Genomic DNA, 13,358 nt, shown 5'->3' on the forward strand with positions numbered 1-13,358 from the left:
TACTGAAACTGGGAGTAATGGGCAGCCAATGCCTTTTGCGGAACAAACGATTTCTGAACAAACTGAGGGGACATTCTTATGTGATCCATTCTTTTTTAATCTTATGTGATTAAAAAAGAAAGAGATTGAAGGAAAAGTTCTGAAATAAGGGGAAAGATAATGTGTTGAGTAATTTGAGTATATTGCTTTTGGTATAGAGTTAAAAGGGAGGGTTTATTTATTTAACCGAGTTGTTCTGTAAAGGAACAAATTATTTAAGATCTGATGTTACTCTGACACAAATGTATGGGGAACAGACCGGAAGTTAACTTGGTTATAGTCTGCTACTCGCTGTGTCCGTCTCATGCTTCCCAATAACATAAAACCTGTCACCCTAGTATCAACCCTGGCTGTCACACCTACATTTTTATCAAAACATTTTTGTTTTAAGTTTATGAAAAAGTCAGTATTTTTTTGCTGAAACTGAGAGTAATGGGCAGCCAATGCCTTTTGCAGAACAAACGATTGCTGAACAAACTGAGGGACATTCTAATGTGATACGCTCAGGAAGACACACCCACCTATGAAAAAGTAAATACATTTTTGCTGAACTCAATCTGAAATATTCTGAGCAACCATGACAAATTCTGAAGTTAAGATGCATCTTTGATAAAAATGATGAGGTTACTGTCACAAAAAGTGCCCATTTCAAGCTTTAGTATAGCAAAAGTGTGAGATTTTATGTAACTTTTATATTTGCAATTACTGAATCAGTGTGAGGAACATTAATAGGAAATATGATTAAGATTAATTAGATTAATATAAAAATGTTGATTTCATTACAAATACATTTTTTAGTTGTATTTCGCAAGCTCCTATTGTCACAATGTGTTTTGGTGTTGTTTCATTTTCAATGTTATTTTCTTTGTCAGGTTTTCCTCCTTGTCATTCTGGTTACATGGTATGACTAACCTAAGAATTTAACGCCCTTGTGTTATTCCAAAAACATGTATGGCTAATAGAATTAGGTCAGTATGTCAGTAAGCCAAACTATTTCAGTGGTTTTCATGTTTGTTCAACATGTCATATTTGGAATGACATGGGGGTAAGGAAATGGCGATAGACTTTAAAATTTTAGGTTATATTTAACTTCCTTAAAGATAATGTTAATGTGTGCCTTGCCCCCACAGTTACTGTGGTGTAGAACTGCCACTGCCTTTCAATGGATAGTTCACCCAAAAATAAAATTTGATGTTTATCTGCTTACCCCCAGGGCATCCAAGATGTGGGTGTGTTTGTTTCTTCAGTAGAACACAAACAAATATTTTTAACTCCAACCATTGCTTGTATAATGCATGTGCCACAGGGTGGTTTGGTGTTGTATTCACGTTTTTAGGTTTTTAGGTTTTAATGTTCACTGTCATGGGCTGCATTCGGAACCGCATACTTCCCTACTATATAGTATGGAAAAAGCAGTAGGTGAGCGAAATGTATGTCTGAATCCTTAGTATTCATAAAAGAGTAGGCAAGAACTACCAGGCGTTTGGAATATTTCTCGCGAGATTCGGACTTAAGTTGCGTCCGAATATGCCTACTAACCTACTATATAGTATGTGAAAGGAGTAGTATGTTCGAAACCTCAGTAATCATAAAAGGGTAGGTGAGAAATCTCCGGATGGCCTACTGCGTTCCACCCAGATTGTGAAAGACTCATTGTCGGATACTTTTCTATCCCTGCCTTCCCATATGGCCACAGGAAAGGATACGTCAGGCAGAGGAAAGTGATGTGGGTGTTTTCAAACGTGAGTATTACAAACCAAAATCGCAATTCCCTTTTGTTCAAATCACTTGTTTACCTTCTGAAGAGTAAACTTTTGAATTGTTGAAGGTGTAAAGTTGTCTAAATAGTTGTGATTGTGCTGTAAAAACACATTTTATTGTGTATAACAGTGGAGTTCCAGTAACACATACGTCTCCAAGTGGATTACATAGCTACATCTTAAAGGTAAAGGTACTTACTAAATGTTTATTTAACATCTGAGAGGAATTTTTTGATAAATATTGCAGATGAGCACATAACATACAATAGACATCTGATACATCTGAATAGATCAGAATGGTGTGTGTGCTATAATGCAGAGTTCACTGTTGTCAACTCTGCTTACTTTACATGAACCTCAGCAATGTAAATAAACAAATCTACATAAACTAACTAAACATAAGTTATCAATTTAATTTGTCCATTAGGACTGTTGATAAACTGAGGAACATTAACACATCAGCAACTACATTTAAATGGAATATTGAACATAAATCACATAGGTAACGTTAGTCTTGTCTGATGTTACAGGGACAGAAGAGCTTGTGTGTGTGTGTGTGTGTGTGTGTGTTTATCTGGTGGAGCGGCTGATAAAGGAATGCTGTCATCAAAGGCTTTGAGTCAGTATACTACAGAAATGAATAAAACGTCTATTTAAATCTTAAGTTGTATTTTATTTCAAACAGAGTTATTTCACCACTTTTCTGATTCTTGATGGCTTTGCATTTGCTGCAGAGCTTTTGTGGTGGAGCAGGGCCTGCAAGACACGGGTGGCAAGTGTGGGAAAAACCTAAAATAAAAATATAAAGTAAGATCATTTAGTTACTTCTAATAAAGAAATCAAATGACATTGTGCTGTTAAAATTAGTGCTTTTGTATTATGTTTGTGCATTTTTGTAGGATCTGAAATATCAGCAGACGGGTGTGAGCACTGGGGATCCTGGACCCTTTATCACTTCACCTGCCCTTAGTGCCTCATCTGGCCCAGATGTTGCTGTGGTCTCTTAATCCTCAGTAAACCCAGAGCCAGTGAGACTTCTAGAAAAAGACCAAAAGTGACTTAGAGCACTTACTACAGGGACAATCCCCCTGGAGCTAAGAGCCTTGCTCAAGGACACACTGCTGGTGACGGCTACGGAGATCAAACCAGAAAGCCCACTACACTGCAAAAGTCAAAACGCTATGAGGGACATAATGGATGGCTAGGACAGGTGAAGGTGTTCTCGCTGGTCAACTGCTTCATTAATATAAAGCTGCAGAATTGGCACAGCTGTGTTGAGCAATTATTTTTATTTATTTAGTTTTGTTTTAGTTGTTATTTCATAAGCCTGGGATGAAACCGGAGTTAAATTTAACAAGAAAAATGGAAATATAAAGGAGATTTAGATCACTTTTGCTTGTGGGTAACATTTATTTATTTTTTTGCATATAAAAAAGTAATTAACAACATATTCAAGAGATCACGATTTGGGGGTTTTGCAAGGATAAAAAGAGATGAAACTGTCAGATCAGTAGGGTTAAAATGTATTTCTTATACTACAATGAGAAAATAAATGGGCAGCTGTTTCTTAAACAAGACCACAAAATAAGCAAGTTTAAACCAATATTAATATATAGAAGATAGATGAATCAAACCTGTCACACGAGTTGTTGCACTTGTGATATCGTCATGGGTCGCATAAAGTGTGGACCGCATTCATACTTAACGAGATCTGGATATATAGTACCTACTCTTTTGGCACTCGTTATGTAAGTACTTATTGAAATTGAGTACCTACTCAATGAGTATGCGGTTCCGAACGCAGCCATGTTCTGTCATCCACTTCCTGGTTTGTCATGTGATCCTGCCATGTGCTCGCTTTTCTTGTGTTCCCATGTCATGGTGTCATTGGTTTATTGGTTGATCATTGTTCACAGGTGTGTCTTGTCTAGTCCTCAGTCTTTGTGTATTTAAAGGGGTGATGAATTGAGAAATCAACTTTCCCTTGAGCTTTAGATATATAAAAGGTCATGGTAGAATATCCTCTAAGTTTCAGAGATGAAAACGCCCTTGTTAGTCAAAGAAAAGCTTTTATAGACACCGGGCCAAGCAAATACATGATAATAGCAATTAGAAACAAACAAGAACAAAATACAAGAGATGTTCGTTCTCACGTGTGTTTCAGATGAAACGTGCATGAGAACGTCATGAAAGCTTGAAGCGTCTCATGCACGCGCTGGTAGCAGCTGATCGGATATGAAACGATTACTAAATTATGACAGCATTTCTTGGTGTACTACTTTTTCTTTTAATAAATAATCATAAAAAATGTCAAAAGACATGGGATTCATCCTAACATCCATCAATGGAAACGAAGAGGGAAAAGAAAAGAAAGGAAAAGAAAAGAAAAGAAAAGAAAAGAAAAGAAAAGAAAAGAAAAGAAAAGAAAAGAAAAGAAAAGAAAAGAAGAAGGAGAAAGAGAAAGGGAAAAAACGTGTCTCTTTCTGTCAGGTCAGTTATTATTTGAAATGAAATGTTGATTTAAAAAAAACAAAAAACGAATACGTCTTATAAATCTGTTTTGAATAAAGTTGTTTTTTCAAATAAATATTTATGAGTGATACCAGATTGTGTATGTGTTTTATTGTACTTACTCTTTAACTACATGAAACAAGAGGGGAACAAGAGCTACTTTAATTTACAGCCCGCACATTCATACTTACCGCGTGTAATTACCCCTTAATTAAAAAATACTTACAGTATAATTACCCCTTAATTAAAAAATACTTACAGTATAAATAATTTGTTAATTTCCCTGATAGTACCTCTTTATTCCCCAAATATTACATAGTGTTCCCTTATACCTACACGTACTTACTTTGAAGTTACACTATAATTACCGAAAGTTATGCTGTAAATTCACTTTAATTATGCAGTACTTTCCGGGCCATAAAGCATTATCAATTATTATTTTTTGAATGTAAAAACCACACAAATGTCATTAGTTGACCCCAGACAACAGTATAAACAATGTAAAAAGCCAGTTCATTGCACACAAGAGTCACCTTTGTTCTGAATATGAATATGTACATGTCACCATGTGCTTCATTTCCACTTATAAGACAAAATTAACTAAAAGTTAAGTGTTAATGACAAAAATAACCACACAGATAAGTAAAATAATAATATATACATAAATTGGAGTGAAAATGAGTATAAAATCAACAATTAAAATAAGGATTAAAAAAGATTAACAAGAGCCCAAAATAATCTCACCTCTCCAGCACAGGACCAAAGCAAAGAGGAAGAGGAGGGGACAGAACAGGAAATGACGTCGATGTCATCCCAATAAAAGAGGAAAGTGCTCACATTTCAATTAGGCAGTTATAGATCAGGTATATGTATACAAACTATTTTGGTTGAATTCTAATAAACAATATATACAATTAACAGGAAATATTCTGTACCTGTTAAACACTGATATAAAAAGAGAAGGAGTCTGACTTCTTAAACACATCCTTTGGGGCCTTGGTTCTGACGTTATTTCTGGTGCACATGCACCGTGTTTATGTCCTGTAGTTTTAAATATGTTTGGACGAGGTAATTTGACACCTATGTATTTCATTGTAACTGATGAGTATGTGTAACCCCTCTTGTTCAAACTGCCCGCTCCAAGTGGGACTTGAATCCAGGTCAGCCGGCATAAGAGTCGGACACTCTAACAAGGAGGCTAAAGGCTGCAACCTGTAGTGTTAGTCGCTAGAACGTCTCTTGAGGTCAGAGGAGTGAGGTTTACTTGCACAGTGACTACTAGCTGCCCTCCGTAACATATGGTAGACATGTTGAGTGACTTTATCTCTGTGAAATCTGTGGTTTGCACGCTATTGAGTGTGCGGGGTGGTGTGAGTCATTATCAACAGGTATGGTAAATTTATTTCATGCTTGGGTTAATGAGGCAGTATTTTTTTCATTTGAATGCAACATGTCTCATCTCATGTTTTACACGGTTTGACACGGGGGCCAGGTGGTGTTGCAGCAGGCTTGTAGGCGCCGTTAGGCATCATAACTTCTCTTGTTTCGCAATATGACTTCTGCAATCTGTAATTGGATGGCTTTTTCTCTCAGCGTCGATCTCTTTGACTGTTCTTCTGCTGTATACCAGACAATGCCTTTGCTACGGCTCTGCAGGTAACACTAATTCATATCATCACCTTGACCATACCATAACAATAGTGCATTACCGGTTACCGGTGGCACATTGAGATTTGAGAGGCTTGGACTTTAGTGACCAGATGATCTAAAGGGTATCAATTTCCTGCATAATCAACAAAGATTATTATCAGTTGTGATTGGGAGGGTTTACTTTATATTTTTATTTCTTTTTGTGGCTCCACTTCATATTAGGTGGCCTTAAGTACTATGTACTTACATAATAATAGAAAATAAGTAAAATGTACTTACTGTGTTTAAATTGTATTGCAAAACACCTTTGCTGATTTTGAGGTGGGATACGGGTAGAGTTAGGGACAGGTGTGGTAGTGTGGGTAAATTTAAGAATAGAGTTAGGTGTAAGAGAATGGCCAACAGTGTAATTACAAATGTAATTAATTATAGACGTAATTACATGCAGGTATTTTTTCAAAAAAAAGTAAGTACAATGTAAAAAACATGCATATACACAATAAGTGCATTGTATCAAATTATTCAATAAAATGGTACATATTGGTTAAGGCCACCAAATATAAAGTGGGTCCATTTTTTGTGTGAATTGTGTTTTTGGTTGCTTATTTTGAGTGGGGTTAATTTTATTTGTTTAATGATTTTTTATGAATGTGTCAATTCAGGTAATTGTTTGAGTTAATTGTTTTCTATTTCTTTCTTTTTTTCTCTTCCCTTCACAAATGTTAAATTATCCCATGGTATCTTTATATTGAAGATATACCTATATATGTAGCCATTGGAGGTATAAGGATCTTATTTTTCTTTGTAATTTGTGTATTTTCTTTTGAAGTCTTGTCTTTTGTAGGATTATTCTTTTAAACCTCTTTAAGTGTCAATTAAGGATTGGTTGTGCACATCTCTGTTTGTTCTTTGCATTTGTTTGGAAAACCTGTAGTTGTGAACATAAACAATACATATTTTATATCTTAGGCGGTGCTAGCCTCCGCTCACGCAAGCATCCTCCTTAGCACAGATGAAACATCTGTCCAAGTGAAATGTATGCACGTGTTGAGCTGATTCTTCTGGCCTGCTTGGGATGATAACCTCTGGTACCTGTTTGATGATGCCCTTGAAATCATTCCACCCCCAAAGTCTGTGACAAAGCACCATGTGGAGATCTTGAAAGAGGTGTGGGCCAGACTTTGAATGCCACAAAGTGCATGCACATGCACATTGTTATATTATTGGTTTAATAAAACTTAATTAAATTGCCATTAATACCTGTTATCTTTCTTGGTTATATGAAATACAGTGTTATAGAAAATATTACACTGAATTTGAGTAAAAAAGAAATAGTATTTTTATGTTAAGCTGTATTTGTCTGTTCAACCCCATTACCATATTTATCCCCATTGTTCTGTAAAGGGAATCATTGTTTAAGATCTCCTGTTACTCAGACACATATGTATGGGGAACAGACCGGAAGCAAACTTGGTTATAGTCTTCTACTCGCTGTGCCCATCTCGGGCTTCCCAATAACATAACATAGTGTCGAAAGTAAAACCATAGTTAGTGAGGAGGATGTTATAAACATTCGAGGGAGGAAGAGAGAGTGTGCACGTCTCTGGGGGCGGAGAGAAAACGAAGCTTAAAGTGATCGGAGCAGCTGCGAGAACGTGAAAGTGGAGATCGAAAAAAAAGCTGCGAGCGAGCAACACAGAGAGAAGACGACATATGAGGAACAGCAGGAAGGATAAAAAGATGAAGCAGCAAACATGACACATTCGATGTCGTCGCTGATGCCCCCAGGCAAGTTTGATTTCAGTAATATGAGTGAATGGCCGAAATGAGAGCGGCGCTTTAAGTAGTATAGAATTCCATCAGGCCTAGACAAGCAGTCACAATGATATCAGGTAAATACATTTATGTATACTATTAATGACGAAGCGGAAGATATCCTCAATGTTCTTCCCCTGTCTAAGGATGAGAAAAAGTCATATGAGATAGTGAAAACAGCGTTCACACAGCACTGGGTAAGCAAACGTAATGTGATTTTTGATAGTGTGCGTTTTAACAGACGTAATCAAGAGGCAGGAGAGATTATAGAAGCTTTCATCACTGCTGTACATGCGCTGGCAGAACATTGTGAGTTTGGAGTCTTAAGATTCGAACTGATAATGGACAGAATTGTCGTTGGCATTCAGGATGCGAGACTGTCTGAAAGTTTGCAACTTGATCCTGAGCTCACACTGGAAAAAGCCATGATTAAAGTGAGGAAGAGTGAAGCTGTGAAGAGGCAGCAACCCATTCTGCGTGAAAGCTCATGGGAGGTGCAAATAGCAGGGGATGTGCATGCTTTAGGTTCAAAACCAAAACAGTCACAAAAGAAAGTGAAATGGCAGAAACAGAGGGGACCCAGTAAAGACAGTAAATCAACGGTGTGTGGAAAAGGTAACCCCAGCTCCTCCTGACGAGCTGGATGGCGCCTTACATGGCTGACACCGCCATCGGTGTATGAATGGGTGAATGTAAGGCAAAAATGTAAAGCGCTTTGGATAAAAGCACTATATAAATGCAGTCCATTTACCATTTACCCACAAAAAGGGACACTTCTCAAGTGTCTGGACACTTCTGCTTTCCTGGGAGAAATGAGGTCAACAGAGACAAGAGAGTGGATTGTATTAGTCAGATTGAATAGTCAAAATACAGAGTTCAAGCTGGACACGGGTGCAGCGGTTACTGCAATCCCAGAAAGCAGTTGTCCACTGGCCATTCATTACAGCCACCTTGCAAAGTCCTGTATAGGCCCAGGAATCAGGCCCTCGATATTCAGGGACGGCTCTGTGTGAGTTGAACATCAAGAATAAGCAAACAAAACACAACATTTTTGTGGTGAAAGGGCTGTCCAAAGCACTGTTGGGCCTTCCAGTGATAGAGGCTTTGCATTACCCGCCTAGACACAGTGCAAACAAAAGTGGAAGATTTTGTTGCTAACTATACAACTGTCTTTAAAGGTTTGGGAAATTTGAAAGAGCCATACAAGATTGAACTAGAGCAAGGAGCTACTTTATACACTGTCATCTCTACATAGAGTTACATTCCCTCTGCGAGAAAAAGTGAAAGTGGAACTGCTACACATGGAAGCCATGGGAGTGATATCCAAAGTCACTGAGCCAGCTCCATGGTGTGCAGGGTTGGTAGTTGTCCCTAAAGCTCAAGGGAAAATTACAGTGTGCGTAGATCTTACTCACCTGACAAAGTGGGTTCGTCAAGAGAGACACATCTTTCCTGCAGTTGACCATACACTAGCCATGTTAGCAGGGGCTAAAGTGTTCATGAAGCTCAATGCAATGTCAGGGTTTTGGCAAATTCCTTTGAGAAAGGAAAGTTAGTTCCTGACCACTTTCATCACACCATTTGGCAGGTATGCTTTTAACCGGTTACCGTTTGGGATGTCGTCAGCCCCAGAACACTTTCAGCGCTGGATGAAACAGATGCTGGAAGGCTGTGCAGGAGTAGTTTGTCACACAGATGATATTGTGGTGTACGTGGAAAATCTACAACAACACAATGAAAGATTGCATCAGGTCCTGAGCAGACTTGAAGAGAAGGTATTAAAGGACAACTCCGGGGAATTTTTAAGTTTATCTTGATCGTTATATCTTTGTGTGTACAGTCTATAGAAAAAAACCCCGAACCGGATTGGTGCTTGCAACACAGAGTTATTACAGTTAATGCCCAGAGCCCCCCCTCAGCTAAAATGGCAGCTATGGGGGTATAAACATAAAGGGTGTCTTTGTGCCTCTTAACAGACACAAAATGCAATTAAAATGTCTGTCCAACATGAACAGGTCCCTCACATGACAACGAGATGTATTTAGCCACTTTTAAATTCATCTAAACAGTGTTTTAGACAGCTAGCTGTGTCTCGCGCTGAAGTCCCGTGGGAACACAGCGGTAGCTGGGAAAAAAGGCAGATCCAGTTGGGAGGAGTATTGTGTGTGTAAAACATGATTATTTTATTACTGATTTTCTTTCCTCAAGCCGTGTGTGCCCAAATGGAAGGATAAATAAAGTTTACATTACCTCCACAGTGGCTGCATCCGTCTTCGACCACGGAATGGCAGTTTGCTTCAACCAGCCCTGCTGTGTTGTGTTTGTGTAAGTTAGTCAAGTGTTCGCTGCAAATTTTCACATTCTATTGTCACAATTCAGAAAAGCACAAATGCAAACCATTTCTTCTTCACTTGTGAGCCTGATCGGATCATCCGATCAACCATGTCCGGTTCACAAACTAATCGTTCTCTTCATTGTGTGTATGAAGAGGCAGAGCCAGTTGGGATGCTCTCCCAACTGGACTATTTTTCCGGCTACAACGGAGTTCCCACGGGACTTCAGCGCGAGACTACAGCTAGCCGCCTAAAACAGGTGAATTGAAACAATGGCTAAGTGGCTAAATGTATCTTGTTGTCATGTAAGGGACCTGTTCATGTTGGACAGACATTTTTGTGTCTGTTAAGAGGCACAAAGACACCCTTTAAGTTTATGCCCCCAAAGCTGCCATTTTAGCTGAGTGGGGGCTCTGGGCATTAACTGTAATAACTCTGTGTTGCAATCCAGTTTTTTTTTCTTTCTATAGACTGTACTCACAAAGGTATAACGATCAAGATAAACTTAAAAATGTATCATTTAACATTGAATGAGGAATGTGTCTTTACCAAGATAATGTTTGTTGGACACAGTGTTACTTCAGATGGAATCGCACCTGTACTGATATGCCTGAGCCCAGCTGTGTAGGGAATGTTAGAAGGGTCATGGTCATGGCCAATTATTTGGGCAAATTTGTGCTGCACCTGGCTTCAATCACATGTCCATTGAAAGCTCTGCTGTCTGAAAAGAATTAATTTTGTTGGAATACACCTCAGCAAGAAGCCTTCCAGAAAATAAAGAGGGAGCTCAGTTTGACTCCAGTACGGACCCAGTACTCCCTAACATATAAAACCAGACTGTCAGCATGCTTCGTCGTTTGGGTTAGGAGGAGTGCTGACCAAAAAACAACCTAATGAAGAGAAAAACACTCTCAGAAGATGAGCTGGAGCATGTTTTTTGATTTGGTTGTGCAGAGCTTGCCGGCCACAGAAAAAAAGTCTGAAATAAATATTTGAAAAAACAAAAAGCTGACACAGCCTGTGAGAAAATTCATCAGTACTGCCAGTCTTAATTACGGAGAAAAGTCACCTGGGGAAAGAGCTGTGGCCATATTGGCAAGAACAAGGTAATTTTTCCATAGCTGGAGACCTTCTTTTGAAAGAGCAAAGGACTGTCATACCCAGATCCATGTGGCAAGAGATACAGACAATTCTTCATGAAGGGATTGTAAAATGTAGGGCCAGAGTATGTCAGTCAGTATGGTCGCGAGTATGTCAGTACACATTGGCCAGTCGGTGGAACGATGTGCTCAACACAGAAATGCTTGGAGTGAACCCATTCCAAACCCATTCCGGAAAGACCATGGCAACTTATTGAAACTGATCTGTTCTTCTGGGAGAAAGAGAACTATCTGCTTGTTGTTGACTAAATTTTTTGGTACATTAAGGTGACAAGACATAAAGTATGAAAGAAGTGTTCAGTCGACACGGCATCCCAGAAACAGTGGTGCCAGTCAATGACATCTCCACCCGGTCCATCAGTCAGAACAAGTGCCATCATCGGATACTGAAACTGAGATTAACGGGCAGCCAATGCCCAATGAGCAAACTAAGGGACATTCCTATGTGAGAAGAGTGTCACACCCACCTAAGAGGATGGACATGTAGAGAGAAAAAAAGAAAGAGGTTGAAGGAAAAGTTCTGAAATAAGGGGAAATATAATGTGTTGAGTAATTTGAGTATATTGCTTTTGGTATAGAGTTAAAAGGGAGGTTTTATTTACTTAACAGGGTAGGTGTTCTATAAAGGGAATAATTGTTTAAGATCTGATGTTACTCTGACACAAATGTATGGGGAACAGACCGGAAGTTAACTTGGTTATAGTCTGCTACTCGCTGTGTCCGTCTCATGCTTCCCAATAACATAACACCTGTCACCCTAGTATCAACCCTGGCTGTCACACCTACATTTTTATTAAAACATTTTTGTTTTAAGTTTATGAAAAAGTAAATACATTTTTGCTAAACTCAATCTGAAATGTTCTAAGCAATCATGACAAATTTTGAAGTTAAGATTAATCTTTCATAAAAAATGATGAGGTTGCTATCAAAAAAAGTGTCCAATAAAGGCTTATTATTATATTTAATCTTGCGTATTACTTGATTTTATCTAAATACAATTATTTTATAATTGTATTTAGTGAGCTTCTTTTGTCACAGTGGCCCTCATTTATCAAAAGTATGTACACCAAATTTCCAGCGTACACCTTGCGTACACCCAAACCCACTGTGACTTTGAGATTTATCAATATGGACATTGGCGTACGGCACGCTCAAATCCTACGCCAGCTCAGGAGGTGGTGTACGCACGTTTGAGTTAGTGGGAAAATGCGCAGAAAAACAATTCCTAACACCACAAAACGCACTGACAAGATATGCTATATTATGACCCACTGTTAAAAACTACAACAACAACATTCAGTGTTTATTTTTGTGCAACATGAACGTCAATGTTTAATTTGTGTGACTTTACCAAAGCGTTTGATTTGTAGGCATATGTATTCCTCCAGTCGCGAGCCTGTGCGCTTTATCTGATGTTTCAGGCCCGCCTGGCCCGGCAGCTGCGCACGGACTGGGACTAAAATAATTCAGACTGACAAAATAATAAAAATTACCTTCTTTTTTTAAATAATAATAAAATCAATAAAAACGACATTCTTCTTCTAAGTAACAAGCGTCATTAATAATAATAATAATAAGAAGAAGAAGAAGAAGAAGAAAAAGAAGAAGAAGAAGAATCTTACAAATTGTCATGTAATTATTAATGTGAATGAATGGTACTCCACATCACATCATCATCATCATCACTATCGTACACCCCAATAGCCTACATGTGCCGTGATACGAAATTAAATGCTAATTGTTTCAAAACGTGCTGTAAAATAATGCATTGTGATGGTAATTTATCATCCAAATAGCTTTAAACTGCTGGAGTGCGCTTCTCAACCCCCACACTATTAACCGTACTCGTAATTTGGGTCCATATTTTGTTTTTGTGGGTGCCTTTATTCCCACTCTTTAAACTCTCAAATAAAACAATTTCGGGGTTTTTTTTCCACTTCCCTGGTGATGCTCTCGATGGGCGCGTCTCAATCATCTCACTAGTTAGTAGTCAGGGCACTGATCAGGGAGTCAGCCCATTGACTTATGTCCTAATCAGTGCCCTGAACTAGTGAGATGATTGAGTGCGCCCGATGTCCACGTAGGAGAAG

At 38.4% G+C, this 13,358-nt stretch overlaps 1 long non-coding RNA gene across 1 annotated transcript; it reads left to right on the plus strand.

Moving 5' to 3' along the window:
* Nucleotides 1-1,954: 1,954 nt before the first annotated feature.
* LOC137043459 (uncharacterized) lies at nt 1,955-3,877 on the plus strand. The gene is made up of 4 exons (XR_010898488.1): nt 1,955-1,984; nt 2,330-2,418; nt 2,534-2,606; nt 2,699-3,877. It is a non-coding gene; the product is annotated as an uncharacterized lncRNA (long non-coding RNA).
* Nucleotides 3,878-13,358: the final 9,481 nt, after the last annotated feature.

The sequence above is a fragment of the Pseudorasbora parva genome, chromosome 16 (assembly GCF_024679245.1).
Source record: "Pseudorasbora parva isolate DD20220531a chromosome 16, ASM2467924v1, whole genome shotgun sequence".
Lineage (NCBI taxonomy): Eukaryota > Metazoa > Chordata > Actinopteri > Cypriniformes > Gobionidae > Pseudorasbora > Pseudorasbora parva.